This window comes from Coturnix japonica, chromosome 9 (genome assembly GCF_001577835.2).
Source record: "Coturnix japonica isolate 7356 chromosome 9, Coturnix japonica 2.1, whole genome shotgun sequence".
NCBI classification, from domain to species: domain Eukaryota; kingdom Metazoa; phylum Chordata; class Aves; order Galliformes; family Phasianidae; genus Coturnix; species Coturnix japonica.
In genome coordinates, this window is record NC_029524.1 from 12,682,214 (window position 1) to 12,702,297 (window position 20,084).

General features: G+C 44.9%; 1 protein-coding gene across 12 annotated transcripts in view; it reads right to left on the minus strand.

Annotated features, from left to right (window-relative positions):
* Positions 1-20,084, minus strand: part of LPP (LIM domain containing preferred translocation partner in lipoma) — a 306,103-nt gene that overhangs the window by 249,444 nt on the left and 36,575 nt on the right. For 10 of the 12 annotated variants that reach the window (XM_032446708.1, XM_032446707.1, XM_015871615.2 and 7 more), the window contains one exon: positions 262-361. The gene's annotated coding sequence lies outside the window, so the exon portion shown is untranslated. Of the gene's footprint in view, positions 1-261; positions 362-15,064; positions 15,219-20,084 lie in introns of all 12 variants that reach the window. The other 2 variants (XM_015871622.2, XM_015871621.2) reach the window with 1 other exon arrangement.

The following is a 20,084-nucleotide window of genomic DNA, read 5'->3' on the forward strand; positions in this document are numbered from 1 at the left end:
CCCATTCAGAGCCCAGCTCTTCTCGATGCAAAAGATCATTTACTAACATCTCATCTGAATTTCTCTTGCTGCAACTTAAGCCTGCAATTTGTCTTACTTACAACAAGCAGATTTACAGTTTGTTCCTTCTCTCCTCAAGTTCACTGTTGCCAGAATTCACAAACTAAGGCACCAGTGTGGCTTGCCCTTTCTTTGCCATTTTGCTGTTGCTCAAAGCACATTCTTAGTCTCATGTCTTTGCATGCGTGTTTCTTTTCTTACCCCAAGAAAACAGGCAGCTAGGATATCACAAGGCTGCTTCAAGAGAAGGCGCTCACATCCAAAGGCTGATGCAGTCAGGCACACCCAATTATAAGGCACTCTGAAAGAAAAAGAGAAGATTTGTGTTTAGGACAGTATGCAAAGAGTCCAGTAGTAAACCAACAACCGTGAACTGCAATTTATTCCACTCTTTTACTGAACGTTCAAATAGATCTTCATCAAAAGCAACATCAATGACTGCAGATACATCGTATGCCATCACTCAAACCCACATTTTCTCTAGCAACCACCACAAGCTTTTGATAGACCTTCATTCTACCAAACAGGGCATCACTGACTTTGCATAAAGTTCTGCCAAGCTCCACGCAGTAGCCAGCACACATCAAAATCAGATGGCTCCAGCACTTTATTCATTGTGACAGAGGACAAATCTTAATGTCGCCACTGGTGACTTTATTTTCAGTGTCACTGAAACCAACAGAGACAAGACTACTTTGAGATTTGAGCGTGTGTAATTATGGGATAGACCCAGAGGAAAGAAGTCAGATTCAATGAAAGGTGGAATAACTTTTGTGTGCACAACATATGCCCTACCTCCCAGTCTGCAGGATGCTCTGCATAGCAAAAAGGAATCTTTCTCCTGAACAAAAGGTGATAAAGGAGAAAGAAGAAAGAAAGGATTTATACGAGCAGTGTTGGGAAACACAGGGGGAGAGTTCTGAATAGCAAAAGCATTCCAAATTCCATGAGATAACAAGCAACAAGGGAGAGCAGTGATAATACATCTGCTTTCCTAGTTTTGTAAGCAATCAATTTGCCACAACAGCAACTTTGAATGGATGATTTCTTGTTCTCCATCCAGTCACAATCCCTTTCTCCCATTAGTAGGGGATACCACTTGGCATGGGGTTTTTATTTTTCTCTTCAGTCCTTCTCAGCTGCCCTGGACTTTTGCTTTTCTTAATCATTTCCCTCTTCCCAGTACAGCACAACTGCTGTCAGCACAGGAAAGTGACATGCTCCTATTTAGCAAAGACTTGATAACAGAAGTGGTGTTTCCGAGGCTAAAAGACAAATACCTGCACCAATAATGCCCCTACAGCGCACAGCAGCTGAGGAGACAAAGCAATAAATGCCTTGTACTGAAGAAGCAGAGCTCAATCTCAGCAATGTAGATGGCCAACTAATGAAGAAGTTCAAACAGACGTCTATCTTTAACAGTGCAAATTGCTTTGATGATTTCCACCAGACCACCTGTAGTATCAGAGACATTACCTCCTAAAATACCAGTGAGAGATACGGAGGTTCAGCAAGGGATATAGATGTGAGGAGTGCTTCCACCAGGAATATACACCCATTTCTATGGCAGAATTAGAACAGCTGTTGAAAACCATGAAGTAGTATTGAATGGCAGCTCGGGACAGGGAGCCAAGAAGACTACCACATGCAATTGAAACTGCCAAGGGATTAAGCTAGGTCAAATGTAATTACACAAAACTGGAACTTGGCCAGGGTGCTGGCTGGTTTAAGAAAATTAAAAGAGGTGTTCAGAAGTTTCAGAGATAGAGTCCTTCTGTTAATTATTTGGTGAGTCAGTTGCTGAAGTCTCAGTACTCTGGGAGGCTGTCTGAAAAAAAAGGGGGAAAATGAAGCATAAACTTAAAAGGCATTAGGAGTGATTAGCAAGAGCCTTTGTTCTCCATGGCAATGCTTGCTGCACTAGTGTGTGAATGCCTTTCATGTTCATGTTGGAAAGTGGCCTTAGCCCCTTTGATACTTCTGGGAGGAAACATTCAAGTGTACAAATATCCCACTGTCAGAAGTTCCACACAACAGTCGAGGAACATCAACATATCCCAGCCAGGTCAGCTCCAGCTCTGGGGCAGTGCTTCTGCTGAAGGGAGGAATGCAAATAGAGACATTTTGAAGCTCATTTAGACCCTAAGCAATGTTTACCCTACTTGCTGGTGATGTAGGAAGGCCAGGTCATGTAGAAAACCAGATTGCAACCATGCAGGACTGCGTTCTTCTTGCCTTCTTATGGTTTTGAGAAGATGGGGAGCACTTAAGGTGTGCAAACAAGGAGATAAGTAAAGATGCTTCATGGCCAATGTGGTCCTCAACAATGATAAAGAGGGGCTAGAAGAAGGTAGTGGACAGACTCTTATAGCAGGGCCTGTTGTAACAGGACAAGGGGAAACGGCTGCAAACTAAAAGAGGGGGCATTTAGACTGGATATAAGTAAGTTTTTTTTACACTAAGGGTGCAGAGGAACTGGCACAGGTTGCCCAGAGAGGTGGTGAGTGCCCCAACCCTGGAGACAGCCAAGGTCAAGCTGGATGGGGCTTTAACACCTGATGGAGCTGTAGCAGAACTCCCTGTTCAGTGCAGGCAGTTAGGACCAGATGGCCTTTAACTCAAACAACTGTGCGATTCTATGAACAACAGATAAGAGGAAAAGCACGCTTGTTTTTAACTCAGGATATTTAACGCCTAAATTAAAGTACAGAGAGATCAAATCCAGACAAGATGAGTATCAACAGCTACTGATGAACAGTCACAAGCTCTGTTCAGTTTCTGAGACTTGTACTACAGCCATAAACAAAATATGGAGTTTTCTGAAGAATAAGAATAATAATAAAAAAAAGCCTTCTAAGTATCAGTTTTGGCACCTAATAGTCATAGCTGCTTCTGCCACCTCTGTATCTGAAATTTATCCTTAGAGATACACTCATTGCTGTCTTTGAAACAGTCGGATTTGACAGTAAAAGCAGTATGGAATTGGAGATTAACCTTTCTGGGTAGTTTATTTGGTGAACTGTTCAGCTGACGCACATTAAACAAACCGATTTTTAGACTGATGTGAAAATAACAGGAAGATTAAACAGCACATCTTCCCAACAAGCGCCGCGCACAGCGCACGGTGAGTGACACGGCTTCCTCTGGAAGCGACGGCAGGTGAACACACAGCCCAAGGCTCTGCCATATCTATTTCATGCACTTTTTTTTTCCTTTTGAGAAAACAAGCCAAGAAGAGACAGGCGTTTCACAGCACAGACTGGTGCAACTTGCGCTAATGGCACAAGCATAGATGCAAGAAGCTCTCCATTCCATTCATATAGAACTCATCAATGGGGACAAGTCATGGAAGGGAACAAGGAAAAAGGGTTTCTTGCCCGCTGCCAAAGGGACAGGAAAGCCAGTGTGACCAGAGCATGCAGGTACAAGTTCCCGGCAGCCAATGCAATAAGGAACCAATGCCACTGACAGCCTCCAGTGCCTGACACAAAGCGCATAGAGGTGGAATGGGAAGCACTGATGCTGAGCAGCAATAAGGATGGAATCGCAGCTGCTTCTCAAATCAGATTTTTTTTTTTGCCTGGGTTACTTGTTATTAAAAGAAATTATAAGTTTCAGCACGCAGGGACATCCTGTTCGCTGTATTAAATTAAAGGGATGATTCAAGAGGGAACAGCTTTCAGGAGGCAGGGAGGGGGAATCAATTTCAGGTTGCTACAGACAACTGGGCCTTTTCCTGTCAGACTAAATCCGATTCAGCTCTACGAACCCACAATGGAACAGTCCCTGAAATACAACACACGCGCGCTCTCTAAATAAATAAATACACTAAAATACACGGTCGTGTCATCTCCTGAATTTTACCAGCTGAACTAAGGGTACGCTCCAGCCTGCCAACTGCAACACAACAGCACTGACTTCCTGACTGCAAGTTCAACACTGATCACTGCCTTAGAGGGAGAAAGGAATATATAATGGTACAGTGGCATTCTGCACAACAAAGCAGAGCAGAGAACAGCAATTTGGGCAGCCCTTCCACAGGCTCTGGGCATACAGCAAGGTCTAAAGGCTGTTAAGTGACCAAATAAATCCATCTCAATCAATCCCTCTGTGAAGAACACAGGAAACTGTTCCATCCTACAGTATTATGAGTCTTAATTTTATGGAGCAGTTGATGTTTTTCCAATGAAAGGTACCGTTAAAATAGAAGATTTTATTAGCAAAATCAATGGTGTGTGGCGAGGCAGTCCCTCACGGCTCTTAAAAAACATCTATGAATAATTATAAAACTGATAGCAGTAGAGAACACTGTACAATTATTGCTACTGCTTTACAGGATTCTCTAATAGCGACAGCCCTACTTCTGGTAAGAAACCTTCAGGCAGTACCACAAAAAACATAAATATGGACAAGGCAACAAAAGCTCAGCGCTCTCTCGCACTTAGAGGGTGCAAATATGCTGCTTACTTTATGTTTATTGTTGCTGGGTTTTCTTATTTATTATTTACTTTTTTTCCCCCCAGCAAGAAGTAAACATTCTGGAAACAAACACATCTCAACACTTACAGAAGTATTTACCAGTTGCACTTCACCTTAGTAAGGTCTGGGCAGTGCCTTTAGTCCTCCAAATGCTTTCTGCACACAACCAGCAGCCACCATCCATATCAGCACCATCATAAAGATCTCACACCATCAAAGCACTGTGGCACCCCAAACTCAACACTCACCAAGCTTGCCCACTTTCCAGCAAGCTCTGGCTAATGCACACAGAGCGCCGTTAAGTCAAGAATGTACATATGTGAATAGGAGCCAAAAAATGACACCAGTCAGCTCTACCCCAAATGTTTTGGCTTTGCACACATAGCTACACATTTGCAAGAGCCGAGGGTATAGGCAGAGAAAAAACCTCAAGCCTCCTTTCTCCACCTGGCTTTAAACAACCTCCGGATGTGTGTGAGGATGGATGAGGAATGAGTGGCAAGAATACTCAACAGATGTTTTCATTAGCATAAATTTGCCATTCATTCCTCTTTCTTCTACCATCACAAACTCCTCTATTATCCTCGCTGGATAATTTACAGAGCTTACTGCAAAGTACAGTCTTGGAGAACAGAGACAGCATACACTTGGTAATGTACAAGTTCAAAGAGCTGAGCCATGCATGACCTGCCAGCAGACTGTTGCTATTTTCTTGCATATATAAAAGAGCATTGCTTTTCTGCAGTGCTGGAACTTGTCATCATGAAACACCCTCCTATTACAACATGGCCCAGAGGAGCTACTATTTTGAGTCCTAATAACATGCCTGGTTTTACAGGAAAGCATGAAGGCAAGTAACATGGAATAACCCAGATGTCAACTACAGAAACAGATGGGAATCTCACAAAGCTACACAGATTGCCTCGTTTGGGTGCTGTCACAGCCCATCCTCTAGATGGGAAAGCACAGTGCAGCATTTAGATGAAAGGAGCATGTGGAATTAAGGCACATCATCACCTCCACAAGACCTATGAAGAGACAGCAGAGAGCTGCTTTCCAGGCATGTAGAGCCCAAGGCAATAAAACATGACTCAAAGCTGTGAGGCTGTTTTCTCCCCCACCAGAAACACCTGCCGACCAAGTGACGGTCACTCTATTCTCCCAGCTTTCTGACCACAAAAAATGCAAACAGCACTGAAGGAAAGGTGCACCAGGAAGCAGATCACACCCCTGGTCTGGGAAAAGCTTCTTCTTGGCAAGTGAATGCAGATGGAACTGGCTGGAGGTGCTCGCACTGTGAGCATGGCACCAGGTGCTGCAGGCAGCCCACCTGCAGACTGCGCTGCAATTTGCCCTGCTGTGGCTTCCCAGCCACAATTTGCCTTCTAAACAATCTAGGAAACCACTGCACCTGTAGTGGTAGTTCGGCTCCTGTGACCTATAGGCGGTGTCTGCAGACGATGAGTCAGCGGCAAACCAGGAGAGGTGGTGGACTGGCCTGACCTTCCTCATTCAAACTCACAAGAAGATCCAAAGCTGAGGCTAACAAACCACAACTTCCAAAACTCATGCAAACTGGGAGAAATCAAGACTCCTGTTAAATAAACATAGGGCTACTGCTTCAGACCTGGGGTCCAAGCTCACGCAAGAGCCCTGGAGCAGCAGGCCATTCATGCATGCAGCCATCACAGGGGAAAGCTGAAGCCAGAGCATGAATGAAGCATAGGGATCGATTCCCTTATCTACCCTCCACCCACCACTAAGTGGATGATGCTATTCAGGGAATATATAATTTAAAGACGGAGGCTAATGATGAATCAACATTGATTTTTTGGACAACCAAGACACGAAAATAAATGTAATCGCAGTCTACCTGCTTGTAGCTTGCCAGGAGTTACAGTGAGTTTCAAAACAATCTGGCTCCTTTCCCCTTCATCATCCCAACCCCTTTCCCTCCTGTATTCCAACAACAAAGGGAAGACCCTTACAGAAAAGGAATTCACTTAGACAAGACACAAAGTGCTGCTGGAGCCAGCTCGATGCTGGCTTCTCTCTCCCTGCTAAGCAGCACAGAGTGACTCAATGGATGCACAGAGGGTTCACTTTCTGGGGAAAAGCAAATTCCGCGTGTGCAGTTGCGAGGAATGCATTGTATGTCTGGTATTCACGCTGCACTCCCTTTTCCTGTTCCTTTTTTTTTGCCGTATATGGAGCTGAGCACAGCCGGCGGGGCTGGGGAGGGCAGCACTGCGTGCTCAATGCCTTTCTACTTCCGACTCTGTTTGTCTTTACTGGAAATCCAATCGATCTGTCTAGGAAAAAGGCGAGTGCACGCACTGCAGTGTGACAGGCTCAGACACCCTGCTGCTCCCACACGGGGCAAAAGGAGCAAGCTGAACCAGCCCACCCCAGCTACAGTCATCAAGGGCTGTTTCCCAGGCTTAGCAGCACTCAAGCTGTAAAGGCAACCTGGCCTTCGGTGCACACAGCTGGAGCTGGAAGGATTATGTGACCTCAGCACAGCGATACCCGCCCTCTGTAGCACAGCTGGGCCAGAAACAGAAGTGTGGGACTGCACTGGGAGTTCTTCACTAGTCCTGACAACCTCTAAGTCCATCACAGCAATTTCAAAAGCAGTCTGGGACTTCCATATCCAGGAGGCAATTATAATATTATGTGCTAAAAGATAAAAGCTTTTTGCCACTGCTGCTTCCTCAGCAATCAACAGACTTTTCCTGTGGGCACCCAGGATCCCAAGCAAGACCATGCTAGAACTGGCTAGGAATTAGGCAAGAACCCTTAAAGGAACAGACACCCTGGTCCATTTCTTCCAGTGTCTCATCCTTGACCTTGGCTGGTTCTTGACCCCTTGAAGGATGATGCAAAACCTCCATGGCAGGTATGCAGCGCTGTGACCCACATGGTATCCCATTCCAGTGTCCAAGAGATAAAGACTAACCAGAACCTGAGTCAGGAGGTTTAATAGAGCTTCCAGTTTTATTTTGTTCCCTTGCCAATAGTCATTAGCACTGAAGTAATTCTTTACATGCATGGAATCATCCAATCTGCCTTTGGATCTTACATCACTGGCCTCAACAACCTGCATGCTCTGAATTACAGGACAGTGATAGAGCTTCACCTTTACCCGTTTCAAAATTGTCATCTTCCAGCTTTCACCATTACTCAGCAGCAACGAGTTCATCCAGCCACTCCTCCTGTCCTCGCCTTCTGCCAAACATGCTATATCCCATCCCTTCCCTTGCACCAGCACCTTAGGCTCATGCAAAAAATGCATGGTCAGGTGGCAGGACCACATAGCCAGGAGCAGGCCAAGGCACTGCAGAACCAGATGTCACCCAGCCAAAGCAGCTACAATTCACTGGGAGGACCGGTCACATCTCTCTACCTGTGCTGAGTTCCCTGCACTCAACCAGGAACCTCTTCAACCAGTTCTGCCACTCACAGCTTTCCTATGCCAAAATACTGTCTTCTTCCTTTCGCCCAATGGATTCAAATGGAGCTGGGGATGCTCAGAAGTAGCCATTGAGTTGCTTGGATGAAGATACACAGCTGAAACTTGGCCGGGGGAGGGGAAGGTTTCTAGCCTCATTAATAACAGCCTGAAATTAAAAGCAGAGCTTGTAGTACAGCTGCGATTCCAGCTACCCTGCTGCTTGTGTTAACAGTGTGGCTTTATTATGGTCAGAGATTAAAAACAGCTCCAACAATTAAAAGAAAGAAGAGGGAAAAAAATACGCGAAGAAAAAGAACAACCACCAGCGACAAAAAAAATCAGTAAAATACAAAATTCCTGTGGCCTGGAATGATTAGCAAAAATAAGCTATGGGCCGTCAGGAGAAAGAGTGAATGCTTCCTTCCCACTGCCAGCTGGGCTGCTTTCCACACATGCCCCACCGAGTAGTCACATCCCGTGCCCACAGGATCACCCAGTGCCTTGCAGGGCCAGCACCAGCCACAGCCACGGTCCCCATGGGGTGTCACCTCCTGCCCCAACATGGGTGCCCTGCCAGCACCCCACTCCCAGCCGGCAGCTTGGACATGCTCCTCGCTCCCACTGTCTAAATGCTATTGCAATAAAAACAAAAGGTCTTGCAATCAGTGACTAATGTGCCTGGAACTTGTTGGGAGCCACCAGCCCTCTCTCAGAGCAGCCAGAGGAGGAGCAATGGGAGGATTAGGGCCAACCTGGCTGCTCTTAAGGGCCAGGATGAGGAGTGTTTTTTCCTTGGAGGTGAGCTGGTTGCCCAACCAATTCTTCAAGAGGTGAATACCTGCTGTGCTGTGCAGGATGCGTTCCTCGAGAGCAATGAACAGTGATGGGACAGCATGCATGAGCAGCCCAACTGAGCATTTGGTCATACAATCATACAGGTTGGAAAAAAACACAGATCATCTAGTCCAACCATCAACCCATCTCTGCCACACTGTTAAAGAAAGCCTACTTCTTCCTCATAGAAATTAAAAGCCATAAATTCATGAGAAAGACAGGCCTCCCACCACCCCAGCAGGACCTGCTGCTCCCCTCTGGTTACAGCACACAGAGGCAAGAGGTCCAACATTGCCAAGGAGGAGATGGTCTTTCACTGTTTGCTTGTGTTTTACTACCAATACCACCCAAATTGCCATTTCTTATCCTCCTCAGGACAAATGCAGTTCACATCACTGCAGCATCCCAGCAGTAAAAGTGATGCTAGAGCCCCAAACAGATCTCAGAGCCCTGCCCTTTCTCTGAGCTGGACACAGAATCACATTCAATTCACAGCTTCCTTACCAGTGATGTGACTATAAAATGGCACAAAAAGCCTTTGCTATTTTTGGAGGCAGAGTGGTGGATTCAGGTGAGTTTTTGCTGCTCTAATGAAAGATGATGATGCCTGAAGCAAATGAAGAGTGCTAGTTATATGACAATGCATGTGTCTAAGCAGCTGTTCGCAATAGCATGCCAAGAACATTTTAGACTGTTTAAACTCAGAAACTCTAAGCCAGACTGTGCAAACCCTTTAACATTCCCTTCACTGTAGGGCTACAAAGTGCTTCAATACAATTACACTTTGAGCCGAGCCTGCAAAAATATTACAGCTAAGGTGGCAAGTCCCCAGTAACCACACAGCTGTCTGCACCATGTCCAGGGCTGATGTGATAGCATTAAGAAAACCCAAACCTCTTACTTTTTTTTTTTTTTTTCCCAGCAGAAGTCTCCGGTATTTTGAAAACATTTAAATTAAAGCTAATAAACCCCACAACGCATTTGTCTTCTCAGACACCAGAGCACTTTCTAAATACCAAAGTGACTGCAATCAAGAGTCGCTGTGGCTTAGCAGATTTCGGTGAATTGACTTCCCAGTGGTTTCAGCTGAAGCACTTTGCCTCCCCCATTTGCACAGGGCTGAGTGCATGCAGCTGCTGCACCTCGGCTATCGTTCAGCTGCAGTGGTGCACCAGCTCCCTGCAGCCCTGAGATGGGAAGCATTATCCCCTCTTTGCAGGAAGGTAAAATGCAATCTCAAGAATGACACCTCGCCAAAAAATAATTTAAAGAGAAAAAGAAAAGCAATCACCACCACCCGCCTCCCGCAGCCCAAGGGATGAAGTTGTAAGCTATGCTGTCCCATCACACTTGGTTACAGCCCCCTGCAATCAATCATGCTTTAAACCAGACCACTCGCAACCTGCACCAGAGGCAGAAATAATAGGGTGTCACCCAGATACTCATGAACAGGAGGTGGAGCCCATGGCGTGTCTCATCTAGAATCTGCCAAGACACTCCTGTAGAGCACCTCTCAGCAGCTCAATGCTGGTATCTTCGGCCAATGTCCTTAGACCTCAAAAAATCAGGTACAGCCCATCTGCTGAACTGACGGGTCTGCTTTAATGGACACCTGAACCAAAGGAACTTGCATTGATATACCAAGTAGATGTAGCATTGCTTAAACAAGCTTCCAGCTCCACGTCACAAGGGGTGAGGAAAGCTCAGATACATCCTTCTCGTGTGAAAGTGGCACTTAAAATGGACTGTAATCATTTGCTGAGGATATTTCTCAGTAACTGGAGTCATGCAGGCACCATTACATGAGCAAACACCTTCCTTAGAGCAACCTGGAACTGGCAGTTTTTGTCTGGGCCAACACAAGAGACAGGATACAATTAGAAAAGCACATAGTGTCACCGCTGGTCTTGTCAAGGGAGGACTTACTACACTGAAGACTAGAAAGAGGATCTGCCTGGTCTGGAGGCCAGAGGTCCAAAAGACAAGCCAAAAAGTAATTAATTCCCTTTCTTAAGAAACCATGTTTTCAGCTGGAAGTTGCTTGGCAGCCTTCCTACCAGAGGATGCAGCCGGTCAAGACAAGGGTTCATTCCCAGCCAGGCCGAGTGGGGACACGGTACACAAGAACAGACGGTGCTTTGCAAACAAGGGCTGAAACGATGCAAGGATTGCATCTGTGAGGCTTTCCATGGACAGCAAGGGACGCTGCCGGCCAGGCTGCTGGCCATTGGGAAGCATTGACTTGTGGAAGCACAAGGACAAGGGTTATGCACTGAAGCATGTGAAAAAGTAGCCCAGTGAAAGCTTATGGTACCCAGCTGCACTGCACCTGCCTTGCAAACACCTTTGGTTTCTCTATTCTGTTAAAATTAAACACAGTGGCATACTATAAGAAAATTGTCACTTAAACTCCTTATTAAATGTAATTTCCTCTCCCACCCTTTTTCATTAGCAACACTCAAGCGTTCATCAAATCACGCTGTTATTTCCAGGCAAAACGATAGTCTTCTTACAAAGAACTTACATATTAGCATTGTCTATTGTTATAAGTGCAATGTTCTGCCAAAAAAATCAATTCAGAACCAAAGTGTAAATTCACCTGAATGGGAATTTAAGTAAATAAACCTCACATACAGGGAAACCTGTAAGTGCTTGGAGAACAGTGCTTTTATGGGGGGAAAAAATCATTACCTTTCCCTTCTGGGCAGTAACTTTCCACTTTAATATTATACAGTGCACCTCCTTACTATTCTTGTTACACAATATCACATTCAAATCCACGCTGCAAGCATCCCACTCATTGCAAGACGACTTCATGAAGGAGGAAAAAAAAAGTGACATTAAAGGAAAGCAATCTATAGTAGCACATTACACCACACCAATTTCAAGCAGGCTGTCATTCTGATCACACCAGACGGCATTTTAGTTCCAACAGTATCCTTCAGCAAAACATCCTTGTTACTGCATTTTACTGAGCCCTTTTGAAATGAATGGTACAAATTCTCTCAGTCATTTCTAAAGGACTGCACTGCTCAGAGCGCTCTGACTTTTCACATCATCTTTTCCAATAACCTGCCGAGCTGTAAGGCCAAAACAGGCCATCTTTAAAGAAAGGAATTAAAAATAAATAAGCCAGCACCTGTCTTGGGATGGAGCTACAAAACAGGGCTGTGAATCCCAACTCAAAGGAGCCTTATGTGCAATCTCAGATCCAGGCCAATGTAGAAAATCACTTAATTACATGATTAACTTTAACATGTGCTTAAGTTGCTTTGACTTCCGGGAGACTTAAGCATATACTTAACGTGCTTTCCTGTACAGAAATACTCTCTTAAATCAGATCCTGTTTTGAAGAGATGCTGCATACATAGACACACATACACATACACACACACACACGTGCAACTCCTGCCCTCGGAAAGCTCTGGCTCCTCAGCCAAGCTGCAAATGAGACCGCCTTAACTTTGTGCCTATCTATGGATGCAAGTGTTCCACCAGAGCTTCAGAAAAGCATCTGAACTGGTCTCATCATGAAGGAACCCTGTTTTTTCAATATACAGCTTGAGCCCCAGAACACCTCTTTGCTCAAATCCCTCCCCACACCAGCTACTCTCTTGCGGTTACAGTTAATTGCTAGAACATTGCTCCTACAGCTTGCTTGATAGAAAAGAACTCCTACTATGTAGGGGCTTGGTTTTCCCATTTTGCCTATTCTCACTGCAATGCAATAAATTATTATTATATATGTCGACATTGCAAACAACTACAGCATCCATGCTGAGCGCCTGCGCAGGGCCATGCTGTTTCTCAGTGTGATCCGAAATAGCCAAGATATTAAAATCCCACAAAGAACTGTGTTTCTAATGGAAGAATTGATGGGCCAGATGTTGACACTAATGATTATTCTGCCAGCCTGGGGCCGAGCTCAAACCTCTCTAGGTTAGAGAGCCTTGCCCTTCCACATTCCTTTGCACCCACATTACCACCCTCCTGAGATGCTTGCCCACCAGATCAATGCACAACATCCCTTTCAAGCACCAGCCCTTCTCCACTGTTAATCATCACTCCAGAAGCACCCGGAAAAGGATGAACAAGCTCATTGATGCCAAAGTTAGCACAGGAAAAGAAGCATTTTGCGTTAAGATATCAAGTGCTGCATCTAGGTTTTGGATTCCACCAGCTCAGTAACTCTACGTAGCCTTCCCTCATTTGAGGTAGCCCTTGCTGAACAAAACCCATCTCTGCCTTAATGCTCCTTTCAGCAGTGCGAGACGGCTTTATGTTGACCTCCTGATATCCCTGCCTTTCTTTTGGATCTCTCTTTGGATATCTCAGCCAAAACATGATGGGAAATCCCCACAGCTACCCCCCTAAGTACTTCTGTCAGCCAACAGAGAAGGAATTTGGAAGGTCCCTCTGTACACATCTTGCTCTAAATATGAGATGCTCCAATTGAAGGCTAAACGCCTGTCCTCTCTCAAAGCACACAGATGCAGCTATACTTGCTGAGCAGAGGCATTACAGGAGTAATCAGAGACCAGGAAGAGCACTGATCCCCTCTGCCTGAACAGACTGCCTGTCCTTACAAACGCACCTACTAAGATTTACTGTAACCAGGTCAAAGCATTGCACTGACGTTGCATAGCTCTCCTCACAGGGTTGCAATGCCCCAGACAACAGAGAACACCAGAGACTGCTTTGGTACAAGGAGCACCTTTTTGAGAAACAATATTTAATGAACCATTTAGACAGCAAAGCCCAGGGCTTTTACTCATTTATTTGCAATAACCTCCAAAAAAGCAGGTCATGATGCGAGCACATGCCAAGTAGTGAATGCAAGTAACTACTGCTGTTAGGGAGGCAGCCATCGCTGCAAATGTGCCCTGGGAAAGTACTACTTGCAGTTACTGATCAAAGAAGATGAAGTGATCTCATTCCGTGTGCATCCCCTGAACCTGCCCTGACCCTCCGGATCTGTACGCAGCCCTTTCATGGCACCCTGTGACTTTCCATTTCAATGCTTGTCAAGGAAAACTACTGTCAAGTTCAATTCAGCATCTGCAAAGGAAAGACTTCAGAAATTCATAGGTAGCTTCAGGACCTCTGTTAGTACCAAGTCCCTCGCCTGTATTTTCAGTATATTAAAAGAAAACAAAATCCACAAAAGCACAGTGGTTTTCAGTAATTTGTCTCTCTCCTGACTGCTGAGGGAATGACCTGCTGAAACCATTGGAGAAACTACTTCAAAACACAAAAGTGATGGCGTAAATCTATTCAACATGAAACAAAACCAAAGCACACAGTTTCCCCAAGCTATAGTGGAATAAATGTAGATAGAAGAGAATGTATTCTTTTGGAGCCAGCACTGACCTTCTGCCCAAATTACATGCCAAGGCCCACCAACATAATGCAATTTCTATCTTTGCTCTTGCAGGATTTTCTCAGTTAAGCTGCAGGAGAGGGAAGCAAGTTACACACTGCTGCCAGCGAGCAACTGCACGTGTGAACACAGATGAGGATGAGGTGAGATCAGGACAAGCTGACAGGGATTTAGCCCAGTAGGTGATTTATTCCATGACAGCCCAGATTACGAGGGTTGATTGCCCCTTTGGTCTTACAAGCACTCACGTGAGTGAACAAGCACGTTTTGTATCAGAGGGAAGGGGAGGAGGCGTTACCATTCAGGTAAATACACCATGAAAATAAACAGAGGAATGGCACTTTGCATGTGATTAGCATGGCATCTCCCTGGGAACCCAGTACAATTTACAAAGAAATTTAGTAGGAAACAGCCAGCCTCATTCCTAGTGCCCTGTTCACACTGCAGCGTATTTCTTTCATTCCTGAGCGACTGGCTGTTCTCTCTCAGTTCTGGTTAATATTATTTGTATCTTAATGCTTTCTAGGAACCATTCCAGCTTTACGATACAACAAATACCACTCAGTAGAGGAAATACTTAATCTGCTTGGCCATGCTTCACATACATCACTTTAGGAACTGGTTCATGCAGTCAGATAAGCTGCCTGCACCACGGCCGCAGCTCTCCCCACACACTGAGCCCGGTGGGGACATGCTCTGCTTGCTCTCAAGGTGGGTCTCATCAGGGGTGATGCTGGGTTGAATTCTGGAGCTCCTCCAGAAATCCTCCAAGGAACGTGAGCAAGCAAAATAAAGAGAAAACCACAGAAGCTTGAGATCAAAGGACTTTTTTGGTTCTGTTTCTTACTTGCACTTACATTGGGTATTTCCCATTTTCTTCCTCTTGGTCTCACCAACATTCATGTCTTTCCGCAGCCATCACTGTCACAGTACACATCTGACTGAGGGTGAGTAAGTTCTGCACAACACCCGGGAGGAGGTTTCCAGGGCACCGCTTACGAGAAGAGAAAGCTGAGGCAGAGAAAGCATGGGAGGTGTTTACTTTTTGTTTTCCCTAATCTTCAAGAATTAGTTCACTTGAGACTGCTGGTGTAATAAGTGGGGAGGGTGCAAGGTGGCATTTCCACAGCCATTTTGCATCTCCTCCATCCCCCCTGTACCACTTTCTGAGAGCAGAAAGACAGCAAAGACCCACTGCTTGTTACCCATGGGGTCAAAAACTCACGAGGAACTCACACTATCACATACTAGAAGGGACCTCTTGACTAGAAGGGACCTCACCCGGTCTCCTTCTTTCCATCATCACTTCCAACTCACTTAAACCTTGCTGTAAAGCAGCCTGAATGACTTAGCTCTGAATGACTCTCTGCAAACTCAAACCAGACCCCAAACCACGGGTTGCTTTTTGCTGCTGGTTTTATCCTGGCACCAGCTTGAGCCCAAAGGACTCACTTTACCTTCTTACAATTGAGAAGCCTTTTTCTCCTCTGAGCAGGAATATAACCAGATGAAAGGTGGATAAGGTCAGCTCCTCCTCTGCAGTTCCACCTCTCATTTGCAGCTGAGCATTTTCTACCCTCAGAAAGAGAAGGTAAAAGAAAACTAAAAAGAAAGCGAGATCCCAGTCAAGGAGATCTGCTCCTTAGGATGGGCATGACAAGCTAAAAAGGGAAATATTTACTGCCACCACTCAGTTCCAGGGAGGGGAAAAGGCAGCTCAGTGTTACACCGGTGTTAATTATTCACCCACAGATTTTCTCAGGAGCTTGTAACTCACACCAGCACCTCAGGAGCCCATCTGCAGGGTGCAGGCAATGAGGAAATGAAGGAGGTAGAGGCTGAGGAGATACTAACTCAGCAGGAAAGTGTTACACTTCAAGACCTCAGACTGACAACTTGCCAGAACTGCTCAGTTAGACAGCAGAGAGGATGGGAAAAACCCAGAGGAAGGCAGAGGGTTGTTAGGTTCCCTAAACAGAGAAAGCATAGATGGTGGCACAACTCATCTATGTCAAAATGCTGCATATCAGACAGTATCTGCCAGCATTAAGAAAATCCTTATGGAACTCACTTGTGCTGTACAAAAACTTGTGCGTGTTTATTAGACCACATTTTTGTGTTTTGAATGTGAAGGAACTTTTGTGCTGTACTGTTTTTCTTCATCTGAAGAGGAACTAGAAAGTTTAGATTCTGAACAGGTTATGAACAGTTTCATTGGGGGCAATGGGGGAAGGTGTTCAGGAGTTATTTTTTTCTCAAAAACAGGACGTGCATTTTCCTGTTTCTTTCTAATTTTTCCCCCCCCACACACACAAAATAACTTCCTTCCCATTTGCCAGCCACGCTCTGGTTTTGAGCTCTGTGCAGTAGCAGTCTCTACCACTGACAGTGGGGAATGTTTCAACCAGCTTTGCGCAATCCCACTATTTGCACTGACCTCCTTCCAAGCTTCAAATTAATCCCCTGCTCATGTTAATGTTTGTTTTCTTCTGTTAAATTAACCTTTCGTTCGCCTCTTATGTATTACTAATCAGCAGATTGAATCAACACATCTCAGTTTGAGGCAGAGGATCTACTTGAACTACTTTGTTCTCAAACCGGAACCACTGCTGTGCTACATCCAGCCCAGGCACATCGCTCCTTCCTGCAGTCAATCCAACAGCCAACTCCAAAGCACAGTTTCTGGATAGGTCCTATAATTCTATTCACCACTCCTTATAGTGAAAACTGGCTGAGACTTCTTGGTTGTTTGTGGCTTTTTCAAACCACGTGACTTTTTCCAGTTCAAATGTTAATAAGATAGTGGGGAAAAAATTAGTGAGAAACTTAGTCAATTCTCCATAAGCTTGATGCAACACTGCCCTTGCTCTCTCATGCAGCAGTTTTCAAATGTATTTCCCACACCATGATGTTTTACCATCACCAAGATTATACTAAATTGTAGTGGATTTTACCTACTAAGATATTTAGGATATATATTCCCTCTTTCTATCACTTTTCAGTCACCATTTCTGAATGCGTTGACTGAATTTCAACACATTTTATACTCTCAAGTGCCACAGGGTCCAGAGGGAATCAGATTGGAACACAGAGCAGATGAATCTCAAGAAGTCCCTCCAGGCCAACTCACAGGGATCAGCTATGCAAGGTTTAGGACAGAAGCTGTAACTTACAAAGTAGTCCATTATGTTTCTCAATAGCTGGTCATAAAGCAAACTAAGAAGGAAAGATCATCCTGCCACGTCATCTCCTTAGTCCATAGGAACATCAGCAAACATTTGACACGAGATGAAGGCAATCTCTGTCCTACACAACATGCTAATGGCTAAAGTTATCGCTTTTAACCCAGTTCAACTTCCTGTTTGAGCAGTAACCGTGTACCGACCGGTCAGTCCCATCAGATGAGAGCATGTCACGTTTGCCCAGGTACATGACGAAGAAGAATTTCTCAACACAGTACAACAGCATAGAATAGTGCACAGTTCTTGTCTTCAGGCTGCTGCAAGGAGCAGCTCTACCCATGAAAACCACTTCAAGAAATAGCCAGGCCAACCAAGATATTTTCCCTGTATGATCCACCCAAAGCCTATAAACTTTTGTTTTGCTGACTTATGGTCATCGATTACATGAAAAGGGTCCAAGCTTGTAGGTAAGAAGTAAATACCCTTGTTTTGTTACCCTTGTGGCTAAAACTTGGGTGTGTCTTTCAGCTGCCAAGAGCAGCTCAGCCCTGGGCACTGGGGAGCAGAATCCATTGCTGCTCATCACTCTTAAGCCAAAACCCAGCCAAATGATCCTGTTACTGTTTAACCAGCACCCTGCCTTCTAGACCAAGGTCCAGTGCCCAAAAGCAAGGATTTGCCAGCACTTTGTTCAATTGAGTGCTTTTTAAGAAAGGGAAGGAAAGGCACTTAGAACAAAGAGGAGAGGATTCCTCATCAATAGGGAAAGCTGCTGAACCCACATCCCTTACAGCCCTTCTATCTGTGGGGATGAGCCATTTTGCAAGCCCGGGCCCTGCTGCAGAGCACCAGCTGCTGCTGAAAGTCCTCCTACCCTGTCAAGGCTGTGGCAACTGGCAATGTCATGCTGCCCATCCAGAACAGCAGCACCGGCACCAGCTCACTGAAATCTGTGCCTGTTCTATATAAGCCAAGTGAAACAATCTACATGTTACCTGGCATTGCCAACCCTTGCCATGGGTAAATGCTTTTGGGATCAGGGGTACATCTTTATTTAAACGGCAGCTGTACAGCAGGTGGAACATCAGCTTCGTCACCTCATTCGTTTGTGTCAGTCCCTTACGCAACCAGGCGCAAGCACATTCCACCACTCACCAGCCTGGTCATATGAAAGGACCACGTGCCAAACGGGGCGCAGAAGTTGAGAAAACTGGCCCCTCAATTAAAATGAACGGCAAAAGTTTCAGGTTGTCACAGCCAGATGCACAACTTGGGATCTGCCCGCTCAGGTAATAACTTCAAGAGACAAACACCCGTGGAAAAGATGCCCAATGCAGATCAATTTACTTTGGGAAAAACAAGATAATTTTTCCTCCCTGCTTTAGTTTGCTCCACCTTCCAATACAGCCTGAACAAAGTCAAAAAAGGCATGTGCATTTTGGAATGAAGCTGTGTGCATATGAGGTGCTTGCAGAAGAGGTATGGCAGAACAACTTGTTCTTCTATAGCTATTCTGAACCAAAGTTCAGTAGCAGATTCAGAATACTTCTGTGTAAACAAAACATTCTGACAAATCAGTTAAAGTGGCACGTAGAAGCTTAAAACCTCTACAGAAACATAAGGGCACCCCAACCCAACAAAACCCAGACAACATTCATCTCAAAAATTATAGAGACCTGCCTTCCAGTCTTAAAGGTAAGAAATCATCAGTCCACCCCAAGGCTGATAAGATTGGCTTAAAAACCTGACACAGTAAGTGTTAGTATATATAGCAATTCCCCCTTTTTGGCTGTTTGTTCAGAAAGCACATTTCCAAAGCTCTTCTACACTACCGTGAAGTCTGAAAACTTAAGTTTCTTTGAATATATAATGTGTACAAGAAAGTAATTTTAGATATAAGCTCTGCATCATATGATGTCTTTTAGAACTCTCATTCCCTTATAACAAGATATGGATCACTAAAAATCACCTTGACTACTAAAGTCAAGACTCTCAACGTGTCAAACCAAACCTCCATTCTGTTACCACTATTTGTGATTTCAATATTCTGAATCAACACGTGCTTCTGAAGAGTGACCTTATCTCCCCTTCAACATCTTGCTCCTCTTCAAGAGCACTACTTGGAGTCACCTCCTGTGTGTTCACTTTCAGTCTCATGGTGCCACCATACCCCAGGTCCACATTAGAGTAGGAAAACCTTTAGAAAGCCACGCTTATTGAAACAGCAAAAGCTTTTCCAAAAGGTTTTTTAGGTTTAGGGTTTTATAAACTAGATTGCTTTCATAAAATGGAAGTTAAGGACGCTGTCTCAATTGGTATCGTATTATAGCCACCCTGATGAAAACAAGCACTTATGTCCCTTTTGGCAATGTGGATTTGTTCACAATGGCCAATCCAGTTCACAACCATACGGGCACCTGTTAGATTCATACTCAGATAGATGCAGGTGCTGCCTCATCTGGTGTTAGCCACGACTGACAAGAGGCCAATTCAGACCTGGGGAGCGTTACTGAAGCACTATCTGCACTCGAAGTGGTTTAGTGTTACTGGGCTGAAAGGAAGCAGTGAGACATCCTGTTTATAGGCTGCAGAGCCCCACTGGATAAACAAGTGCACCTCGGTTAAAAGTAAAGTGGAAAAAAAAAAAAAAATAGAGAAAGACTTAGTGGGTGTCAGGATAACGAAATACCGGCTC